The 23,574-nt window shown below is 34.9% G+C and overlaps 1 protein-coding gene across 1 annotated transcript in view; it reads left to right on the top strand.

The window, feature by feature from the left end:
* Nucleotides 1-23,574, top strand: part of ADGRL4 (adhesion G protein-coupled receptor L4) — a 107,622-nt gene that overhangs the window by 33,847 nt on the left and 50,201 nt on the right. The gene's annotated exons all lie outside the window — the stretch shown is intronic.

Raw genomic sequence — 23,574 nt, 5'->3', positions numbered from 1 at the left:
GGCGTTGTGGGATCGAGCCCCACATCAGGCTCCTCCGCTATAAGCCTGCTTCTTCCTCTCCCACTCCCCCTGCTTGTGTTCCCTCTCTCACTGGCTGTCTGTATCTCTGTCAAATAAATAAATAAAATCTTTAAAAAAAAAAAAAAAGAATTGGTTTGTAAGAATTCACCATTAAAGCCATTTGGGCCTGGAGGTTTTGTTTGTTTGTTTGTTTTCTGGAAAGGGTTTTAATTAAAAATTTGACTTCTTCAGTGGATATAGGGCTGTTCAGATGACCTACTTCTTCAGGGAACGCTGATAGTTTGTGTTTTACAAGGAATTTTTCCATCTCATCTAAGTCGAGGATTGGTAAACTTTTCCATAAAGACCCAGAAGGTAAAAATTTTAAGCTGTGCGGGGCAAAATCAGGTTCTTATATACATATTTATATAATCATTTAGCATGTAACCATTTTAGATTATACAAACCATCCTTAGCTCTTGGGCCATAAAAACAAAACTAAATTAAATTAAAAACAAATATGCATGTTAATATTCACATCAGACATTAAAGATTTTTTCTCTGGATTTTTTTTTAATATTTCATGTCTTTATGTAATTTTTGAACATGTGGGAGAAACTGCTGAAATTTAACCCTATTAAAACATTCTACCTTGTGTCTTGTTTTCCATCTGGCACGTGGGAACAGAAATTGCTGCTGTGTGAGCAAGGGGTACTGTGCTCCTATCCTTTCAGATGGTTCTTTCTTCACATGCAGCACTAGTCCGTACTTAGCTGAATCCTCAAGGTGAACCTTTGTAGTCTTCTAGGACTTGGTCTCTCTGAAGTTTTTCTTCCTTTCTTCCTTCCTTCCTTCCTTCTTTCCTTCCTTCCTTCCCTCCTTTCTTTCTTTCCTCCTTCCTTTCCTTCTTTCCTTCTTTCCTTCTTTCCTTCTTTCCTTCCTTCCTTCCTTCCTTCCTTCCTTCTTTCCTTCCTTTCTTCCTTCCTTCCTTCTTTCTCCCTTTCTCCCTTTCTTTTTTCCAGTCCGTGAACCTTAGATAGCCTGGTCTTCTGGGACTATCAGCTCCATCTGCTCAACTCAGAGAATTCATTAGGCTCCATCTGGGTCATAGGCAAGAAATTCTCTCAAGGCAGTAAGCTTACTTCATTTTTTTTTTCCTCTTCTCACAGGGATTACTGTTTTTTGGTATCTGTTGTCTAATGTCTTGAAAACCATTGCTTCAAGACATTTTTGTAGAGCCTGCTTTAAATAATTCAAAATATCTCAATAGTGGTTAATTATCTTTGTAGACAGCTTATACAGTTTTTTAGGTTATTGGTAGACATCTGTGACTTTTTGGTATTTTAACTGATATTTTAATTTTATTGCTTATTTCTTATTATTAAAAAGCTTATTGATTTTATTGCTGTATAAAAGGAATGCAACTGATTTTTTATTTTGACCTTGTATCTAATGAGCTTGCTACATTTATTTGTATTTCTGATAATTTATTAAATAATCTACAATTTTATTTTTATTTTCCTTTTAACACTTCTCCTTTTTATTTCTTTTTATTGCCTTACTGGACCTCCAGTATAATGATGAATAGAGATAGTAAAAGCAGACATTCTTTTCTCATTTCCAATCTCAAAGAAAAAGTTTCTTTAATCATTAAATACTGTGCTTATTGTATTATCTCTTTTATTTCTCTAACTTACAAAATTTTCATCAGGGATAGATGTTAAATTTTATAAAGTCCTCATTCTTTGTTAAGATGATGCCACTTTTTTTTCTTTCTACTACTAGTGTGGTAAATTTAATTGATTTTCAGTTTTTAAACAATCTTTATACTGCTGAAATAAATCAAAGTTAGCAATCATATATTACCCATTTTTGTATTTTATTAGATTACACTTGTTGCTATTTGTTTAGATATTTTGCATCATTATTTATGAATGAAGTTCAACTATAATTTTTCTTTTTCATAATGTCTTGTAAGGCTTTTAGATTTTTAGATTTTTCTGGCTTCTTATAATTAGACAGAATTCCATCTTTTCTGTTCTTTTAACAAATTTTTGAAATGGCATTATTTCTCTGTATCATCCAGATGGTACACCATACAAGGTCTGGTGTTTCGTTTATGTGGAAATATTTAATTACAAATTCAACTTCTTTAATAGTTAATTTTATATTTCTTTTCCATGCTTATTTTTATTTACAATAAGAGAGGTAATGCAGATGCTGGAGAAAGAATGGTCTTTTTGGCAAATGGTGATAAAATAATTAGATATCCATGTAGAAAAATGAAAAGCATGCCCTCTATTTACATGCCCTCTATTATCAGTTTCAGTTGAATTGTACATCTTTATATGAAATTAAAATCAGAACAGCTTGTAGAAGATTAGGAGGAGGTTAGGAAATGATTTCTTTTACAGGAAAGAATAGTAGCAACCATAAAAGTAAATATAAATGAAACTAAGTTAAAATTTTTTTCATCAAATGATGTCAAAATAAAAAGGCAAGCCATATAGTGGGAGAACATAAAGGCAACAATCTATCAATGACTTTTATATAGACTAGATCAAAAAAATTCTACAAAACAATAATAAGGCAAAAAATCCAGGAGAAATTGGGCAACAGACTTGAGTATGCAGTTCATGAAAGAAGATATCCAAATGCCCTGAAAACATAAGAAAAATTGCTCACACTTATTAATAATCACAGAGATTAAAACTAACAACAATGAATCAATACTGCATACCTACCAGGATAGGTAAAATTTTAAAAGATTGTCAATATCAAATGCTAATGAAATTTGGAGATAGTGGAATACTGCTAATATGAATATAGATTGATATAACCACCTTGGAAACCAGTTTGGCATTATCTAATGTATTTGAAGATTAAGCATGCCTTATAACCCATCAATTCTACTACATAGACATCAAAAGACATAAAAAGAGTTGTAGCAGCAATATTTCTAATATTCAAAAATGCAAACAATTCAATTGACCATCATCGGTAGAATGTATAAATTAACTGAAGTCTAATCATATGATACAATAATTATTAAATAGAATCATAAAAATAAGTAGGGCAAAGCTGCACGTAAAACCATATAAGAGAATTTCAAAAATAGAATTTTGAGTAAAAATAGACATACAAAAATTCAGACCTTATAGAATATATATTGTGTTATAAAGTCCAGGCCCTGGCAAATGTGTATAATGTTTAGGTAACCACACTTGTGCAATGAAATTATAAAGACAAGCAACGATGTGATTTCATAAAAGTCAAGATTACCTCTAGGAGGGGATTGGAGCAGTGATTGGGAGGAAGTACAGGGGGTTCTTATGAGATGCTGTTAATGTTTTATTTTTCGACCTGAGTGTTTATTACATAAACATTTCCTTTATGAGAAACCACTGACCTATGCATTTTATTTTGTTCACTTTTCTATATGTGTGTATAATAAAAGACTTTTTGTACCAAAAAAAGTTTTAAAACCTTATATTTCTATAAACATATTCTTTTTGCACTCAAACATCACATCACTCTGACTCATTATCTACATCTAGGCTTCTCTCACTATCCATCTGGGTGACATAAGGCATATCAGATTTTTTATTTGTAAAACAAGAATGTGATATTCATGTAGGATTATCTTCTTCCTGCTCTGAAACCTGACAACTTTATTTGCTCGTTGTTTTGTTATTTTAGCTATAGATTTTCATCACTGTTTCTGTGTTATAATTTTCATATCATTAATTTATCATGAGATATTCATTCTAAGCAATAATTAACATTTCCTCCAACAGAGTTGCAACTCAGAAACCATTTCAGTTCTATTTCTCAGATTTTTATCCAGAAACAAATGGGGGTCAAGACTGAGGATTGCTTGAAAATTACATAAATTCCCAGTTTTAATTTTGTGCTAGAAAAAAGTTAGTTAATTAATTTCCTTTTCTCTCTGTGATTGTAATAGGATCTGAAAAGCAAATGTTACCACCTGCCCACTACAGTCTATTTGCTAGTTTTTTTAGTGTTTCTTCACCATATGAAATAGGTTCTAGGCAGAATAATGGCCCCCAAGGATACCAATGACCCAATTCTCAGAACTTATGAATATGTCATATTACATGGCAAGAAGAAACTCAGTTTGCAGATGGAAATAAGACTGCTCATCATGTGACCTTAAAATAGGGCAGTTATCCTAGATTGTCTGGGTGGGCCCATAGTAATCTCTCAAGTGTTCTAAAATGTGGAAGACGGAAGCAGAAGTATTAGTTTCAGAGTGAAGAGATATGAGAAACTCTCAACTAGCCGTTTCTGGCTTTGACAATGGAAGTGGGGCATGAGCCAAGGATTACTGGCTGCCTCTAAAAGCCAGAAAGGCAAGAAAATGGATTCTCCCCCAGAGCTTAGTGGGGAAAACTCAGTCCCATTGACACATTTTAGCCCACACTTAGCCACATGTTAGCCCACTGAACCCATCTCAGCTTCCAACCTCTAAAATTGTAAGATAATAAAGATAATACATTTGTGCTGTCTATAACCAGTGCATTTGTGGTAATTTGTTATAGCAGCAAAAGGAAATTAATACAGTAATACTGTTTCCCTGGGTATAATATTGTACAAAAATGAAAACATCATGGATATATTTCCATTATTATTATTATTACCTCCTAAAATTTTGGAGTCATATTCTTAAAGGAGACACCATAAAAAAAATTTAAAGACAATGCCATAATTGAGTTGCCAATAAATACCTGAAAAAGTAGTAGAAAATAGATCATAGTACTAAAATTCACCCATTTCCACCAGAAGACATAACACAGTTTTGTGATCCCCCCCAATTTTATAGATAATTGTTAAATAATAATTTAAAATCAGAGTAGTTACCCAAAAAGTAGATATCAAGTAGAAGACTTTTTAGGAAAGATGAACTGGCATATAATAAAGATACTTGTGTGTGTATATATATGTTGGAGAAAATAATAGGAGGGATAGAATTGCAGGGAGAGGAGTTCTGTGGTTTTGCACGCTAGTAAGGGGTGCTTGAAAGAGGGGGTGTGTGCGTGTGTGTGTTTGTGTGTGTTCAGTATACTGATGAAGCAAAGATGAAAAAGTATATTTTTCTTTAAAGACTGTTGTCAATACAGTCTCAATAGTTCAATAATGAAATCAAAGTTAAAACTCATGAATACCCAAAGATTTTATCAGTTGCCCTAACCTTAATTTGTTTGTTAGTCAAAACTATTCTTAGAGTCATTGAAAGGGAAAATTATAGAATATGAACATATGTGAAAAAACAACATGAAACAAAAACCCTTTAGCAGTAATGGATATTTTAGCACAGTTTGCAAATGGAGAAGGACAACAACCAGGTCAATTTATCATAAAGATTTTAGATGGCAAAATTCATTGAAAAGTGTGTTTTCTGTGTTTAACATTGTATAAATAGACTTCCTTCTTATTTCTGTTGACACTGAACTGTTTTCGTGTATGCTACATCCCACATCACTTAGGAGAAATTGGTATGTGTTACATTTTTTTCAAATTGTGTCTTTCACTATATTGTACTTGCTCATAAAATATCCCTTAAAAGAAACTTTAAGTTTAGCCATACGAGTATCTTTTAAAACCGTATATGGTTATGTGAAGGGTTTTTAAATAATATTTTTCTTTATAAGCAGAACAGTCACTCAAAACCCTTCATTTCTTTATTAATGAAGGCAATCTATCTAACAGTTTATGTATAATGCTTATGCAAATATGAAAAGGAGTTACTGGATATTTACTCCGTTACATGGAGCAAAAATTCATTTTAAAAAAGTTATAAATCGGATGATAAAAGGAGTTCTTGGTTTAACTCTTAAAGTCTGAATCAAAACTAAGAACCTGTTTTTCAAAATGCTTTGAAACTAGCTCAAAGGAAAAAAAAAGACAACTAAATCTGGAGTAAAGTGGAGAAAACTTGATATTTGAGAGAAAATGCAGATGCTAACAACCTAAGGGTGCCACCTGTCTGGCTTCCTTTAAAACCACAGAAATATGTGCTTTGCAACTGAATTCAGTGATGTTCAGAACTGCGAGGCCCACACCTGGTGGGAGCGGGGTCCACTGGCAAGCTTATTTCTCAACCAGACTTCCCACACTTTTGGTGCCGAACCGGCAAGACGGCAGCAACAGATGGAGTATCACTGTGGTACAAAAAACATTTGAGGGGAAACATGTGCAGATGTATTTTGGCCATGAAACTATGTGAAAGGTCTTACAATTTGAGAAATTAATTAGAAAACAGAACGGTTGTGTTGAATTTGAGAAAGTTTTGGCAGTAAGCAATTACATTTGTAAAACCAAATAGCCAATGCTTTTCTCCTTGTCTTTCAAATAATACATTTAATTTCCAACACATTCCCTTTCTACTTTAACAAACTCATACCAGTGTACTGGTGGTGAATGGATACAGTCCCTAAATGATAAAGTTTTGCTATGGGAATGAAATTTTTTTAATGAAAATTCTTCATGTTTTGGACTTCATTCTTTTTTACATATTTGCAATTTCCATTTGTTCTAAATATGCTAGACTAGAAAACTTATAAGTCAACAAGATTTATAGTAAAATTCTATTAATTCTATTTGTAGAATTAGGTGGTAATTAATAGGTTTTTATTTACTGTCTTAACGAAGATTTGACCATAAATATTAGACCTAAACATCCCTGCTGATAGAGAATTCACACTTTTTCATCATGATGATGCAGTATGGTGATAAATACTTGCTTTACATAACAGAGGTAGGATTCCATAACCTAAGCAGTGAGTTAAAAATAATTGTTTACTTTCCTACCTATTCATTCAAAGGTTAACATGCTTTATTATTCATATTTGTATAACATCTCCAGGTGCCAAGTCCTACCTGAAGATATTTAGTGTGGTTTTTTTTTTTTTCTTTGTGTCTTTATTTTTTAAAACAATGTTAGGTTCACAGCAAATTGAGAGGAAGGTAGAGAAATGTCCCTACACCCCCTAAGCCCACACTTGTACAGCCTCCCTCACTATCAACAACACCCCCACCAGAGTGGTACATTTGTTACAATTGCTGAACCTTCATGGACACATTATCACCCAAAGTCTACAGTTTACATTAGAGTTCACGCTTGGTGTACATTCTACAAGTTAGGGAAAATGTAATGAAATATATCCACCATTATAATATCATGCAGACCTTTTTTACTGCCGTAGAAATCCTCTTTGTTCTGCCTCGTCATCCCCAAAAACAAAACATCCCTGTTTTTGTTTTCTCCTCTTCAATGGATTTTTAATCTTCACAATAACCCTATAATTCCATTTTGCTGATGGGAGAATTAAAATTTGGATGCGTCATGTAAGATTCAGACTTTGTTCTATATGACTCTTCAGTCCGTGTTTCTCCTAATTTCGTGATGGCCCTTTTCAACCAAGATTCCAAATAACAGCTTTTTTTTTTTTTTTCCCTGTGCTCTCACCACTGTCGAGCTGAATAAATTTTTCTTTCTTGTTGGAGAATAGTCCTTTTGGTTCCATGTTCAGTGGAGTTAATATAAGTCTTGCCTAATATTTTAAAACATCAGCTCAGCTGTCAGATTAAAAACCCAGCTCTGACACTCGGATGCTGTGTCCCGCTCCATGCTGCCTCATGTCTCTGTGCATTCAGTGCTTTCATCCGTAAAATGGGGGCAACATTATTTCAAAGATGTGTTTTAATATTTAAGTGACACAGTAATGCAACTGCCTAGCAGGTAATAAATGCTCGATCGGTGTTAGCAATTACTTCCTTATTTTAAGAGAGAGATGCAAATGGGTCCAGTAGTTTTAATACTTATAATCTCTTGTTCTTTCCATCTATTGGTCTCTGGAGTGGGCTATATAAAAGAGGATTCTAGCTACACTTGCTCTTGGTAGATCATTTTAGTGTGCTACAAAATTGTTGGGATGTAAGACCAGGAAATGCTCAATTTTTTCCCCTTAACACTGTATTGTTTGGGTATCTCTGGGAGTACTCTAAAAACTGAAATGTTGATGTATTGTTCTATATTATTTATATTTGTATGTTAGCCTGCAAGGTTTGCCTGCTATAACCAGCAAATACAAGGAGTGAGGGCTCCAAAGGATATATTCATTTTCTAGTGCAGCTAAAAGTGAATCATCAGTTAATTTTTCACTTAAATTTTATTCTTAGAACAAAGTATTATACAGATTATGGTTTTTTGAGTCATATTTAAGAGTGATGATTATAAAGATTTGAAGAAATACAACAATTTTAGCTTTCAAGTTAAAAAAAGGAATCTCCCAAAATATATACTTAGATTTTATCAGAACTCTGGACTAAGTAATCATAAGCCTCAATTATATTTTTATATTATGACTTAGGTGAATTCCTATTTCTAAGGATTAAAATAGTTAGGAATAAAATAGCTTCACAGCTGCACTTATTTAAATCCATTTGCATTCACTATCTCATTTATTGCTGAAAAAACACTTCTACAGGAATTTGAAAATATAGTATTAATATCACCACTTTGTAGATGAGAAAACAGAGACACAAAATAGTACTGTGTGACTTGTCTTAAATAATACAACTGGCTGTAAATAAATCCAGGACTGGGGCTTATCTTCCCGATGTAAAGTCTTTGTAAAATTTCTTAACAAACCAATAAGCAGAATTCTATTCTGATTACATGTCCTTCTGCTCCCAAAATATCTAGTATGAGTCGTTTATCCAGAACCAAGATGTTCCCATTTTCAGTAAGTCTGCACAGCAAAGTCATTAGGCATTACTAACTGCTATCACAGCCATCTGTAAAAGGGCTTGGAAAGAAACAACTTTGATACTGTAGCAGAAAACATCACAGAGGCAGGAAACAGTATTTTATTTGATGAGTCTAACAATATCTCAACTAATAAATTGGCTGTCATCCCTGCCCAATGTAGAGATAAGGGGGATGAGGACAGGTAGATGCCCTTTTTAGCTTACCAATTTGCAATTACCCCATGACAGGACACAGTTTTACTCTGATGGATGAAACATTTTAGGGGAGAAAAGGGAACTTAAATGGAAGAATTTTATTAGGTTTTAAAATGACAGTGCTAACGATAGTGCCGGGGAAAAATAAACATGAAAACATTTTAAGTAGATAGCAAGAACGCAACCTAATCTAAACTGCCTAGAATGTCCTTGCTGTTTCTACTTACTTTTGCATCATATATGGGGATATTAACAACTTAATTCTAAGGTTATTGTTGCAACCTTTTCTGCTTTGTACTTGGATCAGAAATAGTGTCTAAAATAAAAATGAGATACCTCTAAGACTTCAGTAGCTTGTCATAAAGGGATGTTATTAAACATAAAAAAAAATCCAGTAACTGCATACTCTGAGCTAGAAAAGGCACTAGAGTGATAAGGGAATGTACATTATATAGTAATATCAGGATCACTCTGATCTTGAACATTCATTTTCAAGTTGGACAAAGTTTTTGAATCAGTCTCCCTTGCTCTTAAGTATTCGTATCTCAAGTTATATAATCAGTTTTACCATCCCATATTGGGTCAGATCACTGGTCCAGAAAATAAGGCATCAGGTCTTTTCCCAGAGTCTGCACTGTTAGCTAAATCATCTTCACACTGCTCAGTGTACCTAACCAGTGGTATAAGGCTACAAAACTGATGGAGGAAAGCAATTTCTGACTGACCCTTAAGGCAATTATTTTAGGGTTAGAAGCGTGATATTTGATTACACCTAGTATCATTTTCAATTTAAAGAGCTATAAATGACTCACACCTTTTTTTGAATGGCAACACGTTTTAAATCAATGAACTCTTCAGAGAATTGAAGAAATGTCCATATGTTTATTATATGCCCCATAAAACAGTGTTTCTTTACATGCTTTAATTATTTCTTGGGGCCATGATTTTATTATGTATAAATATATTTTTATTTTTATTTTTTTACTAAGAAATCCTATAAAACAGTCAAGTAACTGATGATTTGAGACCAGCCAGACATAAGCAACAAAATAATAGTTTTGTGACATGCTTTACGATAAAAGCAGACTTCTCTTAAAATATAAACAAACGTCATATTTAATCCTGCTAGTATGAAAACTAGGAATACAAGATTTATTTTTCACAGTCCCAAAGTAGATCTCAAATATCCAAATCCAATTAGAGGATTCTGTCTCACTAAAGACACTTCAGAAGCAGAGAAAGATAAATCTTAGCAGCACTCTGGAGGTGAACATAGCCCTAAATAGGCAGGGCCAGAGGAGTGTGGGATCAGGTAGGAAGAGCACACAGGTGCACAAAGGAGCGAAGTGGGGTCGGGCCAAAGGAAATATGGAGTATGAATTGTCTACCAAACAGCCCAGCCTCTTTGCAGTTTGACCACTAGTATGACTGATGCCTCTTACAAACCACATACGAAGTTATAAACATACCAAGCATACCAAACAACCTCATACCAGATTGATAAAAGAGGATGACATACTCAGATCTGGGTGCAAACAAGAAGGCTCAGCATTGTGACCTCCTCATTGGACAAGCATTTATTGTGCATCTACTATGTAGAAAATATACATAAATATCTGAAAATACAAATACCAATAATTTATGGTGCTTTCCTTGATAATCTTACAGTTTAAAATTGAGGACATACTTGTAAAGAGTTCATCAACTTATAATAATAAAATATGGGAAGCTTGTTTTAATAATAAAAAATATGAAAACAGATTTTTATGCATACTGTAGTTTTGCATACCAAGTTTACTTAAGAGAAAGTAAGCTTCCATGGTGATTTTTTCTCAAGCAGATTGGCATCATATTTTATATTAATCAAAATTTGTTGTTTTATTAGCTTTATGTAGCCACAGATTTTTAAATATGTTCTCACCGTTATTGTACTTTATTTTGTACATTTTGAGATAGCTGTCAAGTTTGGAAGGATATGTCACCAAAAAGATGGAAAAAATCATTGAAATTAAATTTCTGTATTTTTTCTTTCAACAAATAAAAACTATGTGTGTTATATTTACACAGACATATATACATACATATGTGTATATATGTTAGTTATAAAACAAAACACATAAATGACATTTCACTATAATTTTTGAAGAATGTTTGATATGATTTATGGCAAATATCTAAAGAAAAAGATGTCATCCTGACATTGTCAAAATAAAGTTTATGCTTGGATGGAGAAGACAGGGAGAGAAAGGAATCAACGATGTCTTCAACACAGGTCTGCACAAGGACCCATGAAATAATGGTGTGGATAAAAAGAACTTGAGGGAGGCAAAATGGCTGTCTCTTTGAAGAGGAAGGTAATAAATTAAAAGTTTCAATAGTTAATTTAGGGAATTGTTGAAAGAGATAAGTAGGAATATCTAGTAGCTATTGAATTAAAATGCTGAGAGAGAACAAGGATGTAGGGGGGGAAAAAAGTAGGAGTGTCCCCAGGGGTAATAGTTGAATACAGATAAGGAATGTAATCTCCAAGAAGGACAAAGGGCTGCTAACTGAGGCGTTTTAGGGATGCATTAAATGTTGATTGCAGATAGCCTGAAATCCTGCTCATGCTTTGCTCTCTGGGCCCTGTACTATAATTAAAGGATTTGAAAAATGAGTGTTAGGCTTTTGCCCTACCACCAAAAATTAAAATATAACATAGATGTGAACATTAAACAAATACTACTTTTTAATATTAATCAGTCTGATATCAAGATGTACCTACTGACTAATAGAGAAATAAGTTATGTTTTTTGCCATTTCTTTTTCAGAAATTAACACAGGCATATCTCTAGAAATGGATAATAAAATGTGCAAGACTTAGGTGAAATTGGGATCACCAATGTAGGTATTGGGAAAGAATACCACTCAGACAGGGGACAAGCAAAAATCCTAGTTTAACTAAAAAACAAACAAACAAACAACAACAAAAAAATACAGACAAAACTGATAGTTCTTGCATTTCAATACCATCTGTCACATCTAAATGTGTTAAATATAGAGGTTGAAGTTATAATCACTAGTTATGGAAGGCAGTATTATCGTCATTATACTATGTACAGTTGAGTGACAGAGGTAATCCCAAATAATATTAGAATGGAATGTGAAAGATGATTAGAATTAATTTTATTTTATTATTTTTTAAAGATTTTATTTATTTATTTGACAGAGATAGAGACAGCCAGCGAGAGAGGGAACACAAGCAGGGGGAGTGGGAGAGGAAGAAGCAGGCTCCTAGCAGAGGAGCCTGATGTGGGGCTCGATCCCAGAACGCCGGGATGACGCCCTGAGCCGAAGGCAGACGCTTAACCGCTGTGCCACCCAGGCACCCCATAGAGTCAATTTTATGATACGGTAAAGAGAGCACTAGGTAGTTGTATGGATAAATGCTTAAACTTTTAGTAAGTGTAGATTGGATATAGGTTTTTTTTTCCCCAAAACATTTTCTTATGTTGATCAAGTGTCATAAAATTTGTGGCATCTTAAAATCAAGGAAACAAGGTCTCATTAATTGTTAAAACAGGCTGCCAGTGATATAGGTATATACTCTGATAGTACGTGGGTCATCCCTATTTTCTTGGTTCATTGATTAATTTCCAAGTTGCTTTAAACTTATTAAAAAAATATAGCTGAATTTCATCTGCAATCTAATCTAATAAAATGTGTCTTATTATGGGAAATACAGGTCTGTTGCATTTAGTATAACAGCTGGTAAATTTGATAGATATCTTTATTCCAGCAAAATTATTTTATTTAACTATTTTATTTTCTTAGTTATAGTTTCATTTTTTTCCTCTTAATTTTAACTTTACAATTTACTATTCGTCCCTCTTTTCTTTGCTTTTTTGAAAATTCAGTTGTGAATTTTCAGTCCATTTCCTATGTACAAACCAAGGACAGGACACCCCAAGATGTCACTTTACCATAAAGATTCTTTTGAGTTAAAAAGCAATCAAAACCCAGTAGATTCAGGAAAAGCTCTTTACCTCCCCCTTAGCTGCCTAGAAAGAATTTTAGATTAAGGATCTGCTTCAGGAAGAGAGCTATCACCAAAGATAACTATGTTACTACAAAGTAAGTATGGTAGACAAGGAAGAATCTAGAAAGGCCTGTTTGATCAAAGTTCTCTGTGACCCACTGATTCTGAGTGACCCAGCAAACATTTATCAAACATTTACTCTTGTAGTGATGAGTATTGTTAGCATAGTGATGAATCACTAAATTCTACATCTGAAGTCAATTTTACCAAGTATGTTAACTAACTAGAATTTAAATAAAAACTCGAAATCTAAAAATAAAAAACAAACAAAAAATTTACTCTTTTTCATCATCTGTGAATTGCATTCCTTCGCTTTGAAGTCCCAGACCCTAACCTCTTTCTCCTTAATACAGAATGACATAAATATCTCATTTTGCCTGACTGTCTTTGGCATTTCCATGTGTGGGTGCATTCCTCCATACATACACTATTAAATTTGATTTTCTCCTGTTCATCTGTCTCATGTCAATCTGATTCTTAATCTAGCTAGAAAGACCTTAAATGAGATAGTAAATTCCCCAACACCTATTCCTGGTACTCAAATCAAATCCATATTTTTGTACTTGACTAAAATTAGGTAACAACACTTCCTTTTCTGCAGTGTGCTTTACTTGCCCAGTATACCCTATTCTCACTTGACCAAAGTAATATCAACTCTATGAGCTCAACTATGTCCCTACTATTAGTTTTTCCTTTCAATAAATATAAGAATCCCAATTATCTCTTATTTTGCACATTCATAATCCTACAGTCATCATTCATTTGAATTTATATATTGTAGGGTTGGTTATATCCACCATTATTACTTCCTCCATGTTGAGGCCTGTCTACTAAATTACATTATTATTTGATTAAAACACTATCTTGAATGTTTACTTCACACAGAGTATATGGGTGGGTGACCTACCCTCTGAATCCATGCATTTCTACAAATGTTTTTCACTCTGTTGAGCAAAAGATTTCTTTAGCTGGTTAGAGAACTATAGATTCAGTGACTTACACATGCTATCCCTCTGCCTCTCAGTTATGTTAGTGAGAATCTGATACTATTCTAATCATTTTCCCTTTGTTAACTGGCAACTTTTTTTTGGTAACCGAGAGATTTCAAGATTTTTCTATCATTGATTTGATTTTCCCCTTGAATATGTATCACTTTAATGATTAGAAACAAAAATCAATAAAACTAGTTTCTCAAAAACTATTTCATAACCATCACTGAAGTACCAGAACGACTTTGAAAGTGTTATCCATCTTTACTATTATAGTTAATAGATACAACAGAATGAAAAAAAGATTAGAATCATTGATTCATAATTTGAAATAAATGTATGAGGATTTTTACCCTACCCTCCGCAGCCAATGAGCAAGAGAAGTGGCTTCCACTGTGTGGAGAAATAAGATGGCTTGTTTTCTTTTTTTGCCTACTCTACTTACACTTGCTTTTGCTTGCTTGCTCTAAAATGTGTGTTTGAATAGTTCTGACAAAGAGAGGACCAAAAAATGATCATAGCATAAAATGGGAACATTTTATTAAGTGCTACATTTCCTTCAGAGAATAAGTAAATGCAAAAACAGTAACAGAGACCATTCTATACATTGGGCAGAGGCTTGGGGGGCATATATGTCCTTGGCAAAATCTGATCCATAATCAAAGGCACACCTTTCTTTCAAAAAACTTGAAATGATATTTGTTGCTTCCGTTTAAAAAACACATTTTCGTTAGAGAAATTCTTTAAAATAATGAATACCCAGTGGAAAACCTTGGTTCTTGTGTAACCTGACTTTCCTTACCATGATAACTCTAACCTTTTGCATTTGATATATCTGACTTCTCTTTACTAAATTGGACTTATTAAATCAATGGTCATGGGAAACATGAGTTTATACTATGTGTTTTATGATTAACAGTGGAAAAGTGAGAAATATATCTTCAATCCTGGATTTATTTATTTTTTATCTGTCTTCCTAATAATTCTGCAAATGTGAGCCTGTGTATGTGGAAGGGCGGGTTACGTGTGTATCATATTCTGGCCGGCATTTAAAGATTCAGGTGCAGAAGAAATTCCTAGAGGGGAAGAAAAATATAACTCTGTCTTTCTTTTCCTTGTCTTATATAGAGGATGTAATGACATCATTTCAGTGTGGAAACAATAACTCCAGTTCTTTTCCTGGCTGGCTGAACCCATTCTAATTCCATTGTAGTTCTTTTATCTTTCCCTTCTCCTGACCTTTTTTTCCCCCTTACCTATATGTTTACCTTAATATTCCCAAGAAAAACCCATAATCAAGGAGGCTAATGATGATTTTTCTAAGTTCGTTAGAACCTTGGGTATGAGAAGAGAATTGCCAGTGCTACTGGAAACAAACGAGCCCAGCAGGGTGCCTTGGGGAGAAAAATAGAAGAAAAAAAAATAAAGCTTTGGCATTGTTCCACCTTTGACATAGAGGGCCTGTTTCACAAGGAGTCACATAATAGTTATAGTCATTTTCGTGTTCAAATTTACGGAGCAATACTGGCAGTCGTGTCCAGAGGGAGAAAGTGTGGAGAAGCAAGGCTGCTGTTAAGGTTCTATGGCTTTCAAGTTGTTATAATCCATTTGAGCCCCGCCAATACGATCTCAAGTGCTTGGAAAAGAGAGGATAATATTTTCTCTTTTTTAATTATTTTTCCCTGACTGAGGTCAATGGATTAACAAAAATGGAACACAAACTCAAATTGTGTTCGGCTTCTGGAATACCAGTGTCTTATAAAACCACAAAAAAACTTATAAAATTCAACTTTATTATACAGAAAGTCATATAATTATATGGTTTGTTGTCAAAAACGTGTCATTACTAGGGTAGTCGATATCACTCTTGAATTTAGAGAATTAGATGCCCATCAATTGTGCCTTGTTTAGAAGACCACTTGGTGTCTAAGTATACCTCACTCCACAGTGCCGAGATACAGGTAGAGCCAGCTCGCCTTAAGGATAAAAACTGCGTACAACAGATTTTCTCTCTAAAATGCATGATTTAGCCCATCTGAGGTTTTGTTTTGTCATAAGTAAACTAGAGATAATACCAATCATTGTGTTACTGTAACAATTAAATAAAATGAGCCATCTAGCAGAATGCCTGAGAAATGTTTTCTCTCCTCTTTCATATTATTAGGTATAAATCACACTGGTCTAGTTTTTAATATAAGGCCACAATAACAAAATGAGTAGGTAATCACCAATCACAGGACCAAGTTGCCCCAAAATATGTTGAGAGAGGATCTTTCTACCATTTACACCTGTTTATTATTTACAGCCCTTTGTGGTTCTCTGGTAAGCTGGACTGAACCATGTGGAACCACAAAGATTCTTCTGGCCAACACTGGAAACAAAAATAAGCTAAAGGGTTTTCTTGGTTCTTGTTCTCTCACATCCTAACCTCTGGACTGTATTATTCAGTTGGTAGGAAGAGCCAAACCCAAGTAAAAATGTACAAAGAACAATAACAGCACCAACAACAAAAGGATAAACAAGAGTGCAATAATGCCACAGCCACATTCATTAAAACTACTGAGATCCAAGAGAAAAGGGCGTCAGGAGAAAGGGTCCACCTAGAGATAAATGTCCGGAAAGACAGCAGGCTTGGTCCTTGCACTAGAGCTAAGAAAATGCCAGGTTCTCGATTTTGACGCATCCGCTGGAAGAGGAGGGAGCCTTGAGTGTTACCTCGTGATTAAATAATTTATGGCTATAATGAAGAGGAAAATTGCCCAGAGGAGGCCCAGACCAGGAGGCCCCAGAAGATGGAAAAGTTACTAACAATAAGCTAGAGATAACCAGAAGCCCTACTGGGAGCAAGAGATAACCAGCCGTTTCTGCGTCTGTAAACAGGCTTCCACCACAGGCTCCCTGCACTTCTGTTCCCACCTAAAGCAGCCCCACTCCCCCAGTTCAAACCCACCTATAGCAGTCAGCGTAGCCCTTGGAGCCTGACTGCCTGCAGTCCCCTATAAAAGCCCTGTAACCCCATTGCCCGGGGCCCAGAATTTGTAGCACGAGCTCATCTGGGTCTGCCGGCATAAAATAAATCTGAGTTCTCCTACCTCTTCAAGTGTCACTTGGTCTCTCCCCAGTCTGATTCTTATTTTTCCGCAACAATATGACTGACTGCCCAATTGTTAATACTCCTATCTTAATATCCTAAAGGCACCTCAATCTTTCCTTGTCCAAAGGCAAACTCCCTCCTTAGCCCCAAAGGAAGCTCCTCTTCTGCCGCTCCGTCTCCTTGTAAGTGGATCAGTTTATCAGCCAAATTCCTCCCAGTGGGAACCTGGGAGTCATCCCTGACTTCTCCCTCTCCAACTAACTCAGATCCAAGTAGTCTCTAATCCCCACTGATATTTTTTAAAATATTTTATTATCAAAAATCCAAACACACAAAAGTAATAATAATAATAATAATAATAATAATAATACTATAAAGATCCCCATGTAGCCAATATCCAGCTGATACAATTTTCAGTTCATGCCTAATCTAGTTTAATTCTAACCACTTTCCTTTCTCTCCCCACATCACTGATTTTTAACCCCTAAATATTTCCGAAATAGAGCCTACCCCACTTTCTCCTTGATTCTGGTTTGGTTAGTTCTTCACGTCTTTTAGGGTTCTGTTGGGTCTTCCGGGATCTTAGCTAATTTTCCTTATATTTCCAAACTTGCTTTGAAATCCAAATCTTATCAGATTTCTCGACTACATAAATCTGATGATGGCCATTTTTTTACCCACTGAATATAGTCCCAAACTCTTAGCAAGTGTTTTCTTAGTGTAGGCCATGCTTACCTACACAGAGTCTTGCCCTCCGTCCTCTACCCTCATACCCAGTGCTCAACAGTATAGCTCTCCTGTAAAGTATGCTGCTCGTGCAGACCTCCAGGCCTTGGGGTACGTTCCTTCCTTGGAAAGGATTACTGGGGGCCCCTTTAGTTTGTCTAAATTCTCATACTTCAGTGCCTGGCTCCAGCATCCCGTCCCCTTCCAAACCTTCCCTGTAAATAGCCTTCCCCTTCTCTCTGAAAACTTGCCCAGGAAACCATTCTCCTCTCTGAGTTACCCCTGTGTTTGTTACACACACTGCATTCTAATAATCTGGTCCTTTGCCCATCTTCTCCAGAAGCCATGGATCCTGTTGTGTTACAGGATATGAGTCTGCTTTTGTTCTTGCAGTGCTCAGCTCAGTGTGTTCGACATGAACCATGAAAAATTTTCACTGAAGGAATGTTAATATTTCTCTTCAACAGTTTTTGATAAATTTTAAAAATTTAATCCCCAACTGAATGGTGTAGCAATGAAGTTTTCAAGTGATATTCTAATCTAAACATTTATTTTATAACCCCACAAGAAGGATTAAATACAGACTTCCAGAGAGTGGGTAATGTAACTGGTAAATTGATTTGAACAGTGGAAATTAGAGCACAAAAGAAGCAGGCTTCTATTTTACAACTTTCTCCTTGAAAATTAATTATTATGAAGCTGGACACTGGAAAGTTTAAGGCTATTTAAATACTTCAAATTTATATATTACTTCACGAAGGTAATTTCTTGCCTATCTTCACTATCTTGGAGGAAGAGAGGCGGTTACTTTCAGATAAGTGCTATTTTACGAAATAAGATTTGACTCGGACCATTAGGGAATTAGTCCTTATTGTATATCCAGTCCAGAAAATTGGGAGAGAGATAACAAAATACTTTTATTTCCCAATTCTTGATAAGAAAGCTAAGAGGTCAAGTGCTCAAAACCACACAGTAGAGAAAGACACAAAAACCATTGTTAATCTCTTTTTTCTGCCTATTAATAATGTTACCCGAGACTTTTAAAAATGTGTTGGAGTCCAATAACTTATTGCCATGTTAATTTATTTTTAGAAACATAATCAGTTGATATAAAGTGTCTCATTTTCTTGGATTCTGACCAATACCTCAGACCTAGTGAGTCCTTTTTCTCTGTATTTTTGCATATCATTTTTCAGCTATAGCCCACAAGGGATACAGTCTTCCTCGTTCTCTATATTACCAATAACTGATCTGAGAGCACAATTTCTTTTAAAGTTAATATAAACTTCTCCCAGTATGCTGTAAAAGGAGTCAAATTTTGAGATAAAAATTGAAACTTTTATTTTAATAAGAACTCAATTATATGCTCCTGTGTTAACTTGCTTTAGAATGTGAACTCTGACAGCAGGGCACATATGCTGACTTTTTGATTAATTTTTACTTATTTCCCAGTACAGACCATATTCACATTTGGGAGCTAGGAGACTCCATAAATATTTGAGTAACTAAATGATTGAATCAAACCCAGTTATGAAATATTTTTCTTTTACTTGATTTAGATGATTGTGTTCAATTTGTGAGCTACTCTCAGCTAATTTTAATAAACTAGTTTTTGTGTGCATACATAAACATATATGCTTGCTCTGAGTATATATGTACATATTGTCATTAGAGTTGTAGAATATATCTCTGTGTATAGAATAAATTAATAATTGAATACACACACGTGAATAAAGTATTACCCCTTAATGAACTATTAACTCTTCAGCACAGTTTATATAAAGCCATTCAAAATTTATCTTATTTGGGGCGCCTGGGTGGCTCAGTCGGTTAAGCATCTGCCTTCGGCTTAGGTCATGATCCCGGGGTCCGGGAATCGAGCTCCCTTGTCAGTCTCCCTGTTCACGGGGAGTCTGCCTCTTCTTTTCATCCTCCCCGTGCTCCTGCTTGCTCGCTCTCTCTCTCAAATAAATAAAATCTTAAAAAATACTAAAATAAATTACTGAAATTTTAAAAATTGAATTATGGGAAAACTAATTGTAAGGTCTTACATTATAGATTCTTCACAAATATCTTTATTATTAGACCTGTCTAAAGATAAGTGATTTAAACTAGTTCCCAGATCTTAGAAGCTCCCTTCCACATAGGGAAGGGATAACGTTACACACTAAAGGCCAGGTAGCTGTTCAGAATTTTAAGCAGGGTGTAGCAGGACCAGATTTCTAGCAATTTAAATAGCAATAGTAAATAAGGAGATGAGCAGCCTGTATGTAGTGCTTACTGCATGCTAGCCACCACTCTAAGAATTGTCTGAACATCAATTTCTTTAGTCCTCTTGACAATTTTCTGAGGTAGTCACAACGTATTTTCCATTTTACAGTAATCTTTCTATCACAGTGACTAGCACATAATAAACACTCAATAAATGGTAGCTATTACCACTGTGAACTCTTTTATAATGCAGTATTTAAGAAAAATGAGATCCCTTTGACATTCAGAATGCTCCAGGCTTGAATCAAACTTTGCCACTTATTAGTTGTGTGCCTTTGGGCAAGGTAATCCAACTTTTTATATTTCAGTTTTATTTGTAAAATAGGAATCATGTCTGCATCATTAGGTCTATATGAGGATTAAAAACGAGTGCCAGATAATGTATATGAAGTGCTTAGTATGATGCCTGGTTCATTGGGAGCCTTCAGTGAATGGTAATAACCACGCCAGACAACGGTGTCTTAAAATGTGCTCCCATGGACGCTGCAAGGTAGCAAACTACCTTGTTTGTGGGAGTCAAGTGGGAGGTGAAAAGACATCAGTTATATTATCTCCTCCTTCCATAACACTTTTTAATGGTTCCATAATATGTAAAATTATGTCCAAATAGAGTTATATAAAAAGGTAATGCACGAAAACCTCATCCAGACTCCATGAAATCTCTTCTACCCTCTTTGCCCACTCAAGTAAAAGGAATGAGGCCATCATTTACTCTTGCAGTCTTCTTTCACCACATATGTATTTCTCTGATCTCTGCTTCTCCCTCCCCTCTTGTTAAGATGCCAAGATTCTGAAGGGCAGAGGCAGGGCCGTGGTTCTTCTTTTATCCTCCATCAGAGGCACAATATCAAAATATCAAAACAAATCAAAAACATACAAAATAAATGACTGGCCAAGGGAAGAGTAAAAGCTATTAATGCAATGGATATGCCTAATTTAAAGGACATTTATTGATCAAGGAAATTACAAATCTAATTAATCAATTAGATTTTCTTGTATTTGGTTAATTTTTTTGGTATTCATATATACCTGGTTTCATTATTCAAATGCCATTGTATTTGGAAAGAATAAATATGGCAGAGAGCTCGACTGTTCAAAATCTTTTCTTTCTTCTTCCTGGCCTACCTCCCTTTTTCCTGGCTTACAGCTACCAGCCTTCCTTGTAGTCAGATGTGGCCATTTGAATGAATTCTGGTGAATAGAATGTGGACCAAAGTGATGGGTGACTCTTTTATGTTCTATTCTACCCTCCCTACCTGCATCAATATAAAGAGACTGGAGGCCTTATGGGGTGGTGGAGCCATTAGATGGAACGAGCCTATTTCCCTGAACGGTTGTGGAAGAATGATTGAAACACTAACCTTGGGTTCTCTGACTAGAGCAGCAAATAATCTTTTTTATTGTACTGAGCCATTACATGTTTGGATACATTTATAGCACTTAGCTTATTATAATTAATAGAAGTCAAAGGAATAAAGCATATAAATATTAAAATAAAATTATAGAATAGGACTATAGAGGTTGAATATCTTGAAAGGAGAGGATTTGCAAATCTTACCTGACCTGTCCGTAGTAGACATTTTTGAAAAAAGAGAGGAATTCACCTATAGTGTCTACCATATGTTAATGTCTATACATATATCCTTAAGTGTTTGAAAACGAGTAAGTGGAAATAAAATTTAAGTTAAAAATAGAATGCAGGGTGCCTGGGTGGCTCAGTCGGTTAAGCTCAGATCATGAGTTCAGGGTCCTGGGATCCAGCCCTGCTTGCAGGGAGCCTGCTTGTCCCTTCCCCTCTGCCCCTCACTCCACTAGTGCTCTCTCTGTCTCTCTCTCAAATAAAAGAATAGAATGCAAATGAAGTTTCCATTTTCCTTCTGAAATCATTACCTCAATATCTTTCCATCTCCCAAAATAGACCCATAACTCATTTGATAAATTCTTATTATACATTTTAGTGTTTTAAAATAATTCTCACAGAAGCAGCAGGATGCAACAGTTAAGAGAACAGGCTTTGGAACCAAACTAGCTGGCTCTGCAACCAAATAGCTGTGTGATGTTGGCAAGTTACCTTTTCTCTCTATTCCTTCTTTTCTTCAGCAGGTAGAGGGGTTAACAATGGTACCTACTTCCTAGAACTTACATAAGGATTCAATGAATTCATATTTATAAAACATTTGGAAAATCTCCAACTCCTAGTTATCACTGTATGTCTGCAATAGCCTGTGTACAAATTAAATGTCACACAGTTCATTCTTAAAGAGAAATTCAACTTGGTTTGATAAAAATGGGGGATAAAAATTAAAGATTTTTTTAAACTCGTTTTTAGAGTGATTCCCCTATGATTTCTCTCTGTGCTCCCCAATTCAGCTTCCCTCTACCTTCAGAAATATTTCAGTTACCTTATGCTTGCATCTTTGTCCAACATTCTTCCTTTTCATGACCTTTCTTCTCTCTAACCAATACTTATCGACCCTGGATTGGCCAATTTGGGTCTATTAGTTCCTTAGAGCTGCCTTGACAAGCTAGCACAAAGTTGGAGGCTCCGAACAACACAAACGGAGCCTCCCCAGTTCTGGATGCTAGAAGTCTGAAATCAAGGTGTTGGAAGGGTCACGTTCCTTCCAAAGGGCGTAGGGAAGAATCCTTTCTTGTATCTTTCTAGCTCCTAGTGGTTGCCGGCTATTCTGTTCTTGGCATCCCTTGGCTTGCAGCTGTATCATTTCAAGCTCTTCCTGTTTCCACATAGCCTTCTCCTCTGTGTCTTCATGTCCAAATTCCCCATGTATTTATTACAAGGATACCAGTCACTGGATTAGGGTCCACCTAATTCAGTGTTACCTCATCTTAACTTGATTCCATCTGCAAAGGTGTCATTTCTAAAGTCATACAAGACATGGGATTAAGACTTGAACTTATCTTTTTGCAAGACATAATTCAAGATTTAATGTCACCTGACAATATTCTCTTCCTCCTCCACCCCGTTATGATCACTTCTGGAAAACACTTATTTTCTGCTTTATTTACTTGACAAGTAGTATGAATTTTCTTTCTGATTTTTACAAAGGGCTTATGAACCTATATATTTTCTGATAAATTGTATTACAAGACTAGAAGGTAAGGACCATGAACCATGATACAAGTTTTTTTTGTATACTCATCTATAGGACAATAAAATGCACATAGTATTTAACAAATAAATGCATTAATAAGTGAAGAGATGTTGACCCGGTAATGCAAAATTCTTCTAGAAAATAAGTAATAAAAATAAACAGTACATGATTAGAGCATGTCGATTTGTAATCTCTGTTGTTTTAATTTATGGGGAGTATTATAAATTTACAAAGAAGTATATATGTATTGACATTATTATTAAATTACATATGAAATTTGGAACATGATCTGATATAGATTCAAAAACTATGTCC

This window comes from Ailuropoda melanoleuca, chromosome 2 (genome assembly GCF_002007445.2).
Source record: "Ailuropoda melanoleuca isolate Jingjing chromosome 2, ASM200744v2, whole genome shotgun sequence".
NCBI classification, from domain to species: Eukaryota; Metazoa; Chordata; class Mammalia; order Carnivora; family Ursidae; genus Ailuropoda; species Ailuropoda melanoleuca.
The sequence above is the reverse complement of the archived record's forward strand: the minus strand, read 5'-3'. Positions and strand labels throughout refer to the sequence as shown.